This window comes from Narcine bancroftii, chromosome 13 (assembly GCF_036971445.1).
Source record: "Narcine bancroftii isolate sNarBan1 chromosome 13, sNarBan1.hap1, whole genome shotgun sequence".
Lineage (NCBI taxonomy): Eukaryota > Metazoa > Chordata > Chondrichthyes > Torpediniformes > Narcinidae > Narcine > Narcine bancroftii.
Window position 1 is genome coordinate 29,677,349 of NC_091481.1, and position 869 is coordinate 29,678,217.

The window sequence follows — 869 nt, forward strand, 5'->3', positions numbered from 1 at the left end:
TTCCTAAGGAGGCAGAGCAGATCAAGGCTACCAGGCCTATTCTTGACAAAATTTTATGGTAGCACAATTGAGAGTATCCTGTTTGACTGCCTTATTCTGTGGTATGGTAGCTGCAAGACATCAGACTGAAAGTCTAGGGGATCACTGGGGTCTCCCTTTCCTCTATAGATGACATTTACTTGGAGTCTGTCTAATTGGGACTTATAGTAGACCCTTCCCATCCAGTGCAGAATATCTTCAAACCACTACCGTCAAGAAGAAGGGTCAGGAGCATCAAAATCAGAACTGCTAGGCTGGGAAATAGCTTCCCAACTGCTCTAAGATTATTGAAGAGAATCCTATTACCATGAAAATTATTCTAAATATTTATTTTAATTATTTATGCGATCTTTATATGCTGTTTGTTGATGCTCCATGGTCAAAAGGCAAAGGAGGAAAAACCCAACACCCAACCCCAACCAACCAATTTTCCCCTGCAACCGTGTCTGCCTGTCCCGCATCGGACTTGTCAGCCACAAATGAGCCTGCAGCTGACGTGGACATTTACCCCCTACATAAATCTTCGTCCGCGAAGCCAAGCCAAAGAAAGATATGTACAATAAGATCATAATAAACAGGGTGGCATGGTTGGCATAGCAGTTAGTGCAACACCTTTACAGTGACAGTGATTAGGACTGAGTTCAAATCCCGTGTTGTCTGTAAGGAGTTTGTATATTCCCATGTCTGTGTGGGTTTTTCTCCGGGGGTCTCCGGTTTCCTCCCACCATTTGAAACGTACTAGGGGTGTATTTTAATTGGGTGGCATGGACTCGTGGGCTGAACTGCCTGTTACCGTACTATATATCTAAATTAAAAAATTTTTAAAAATT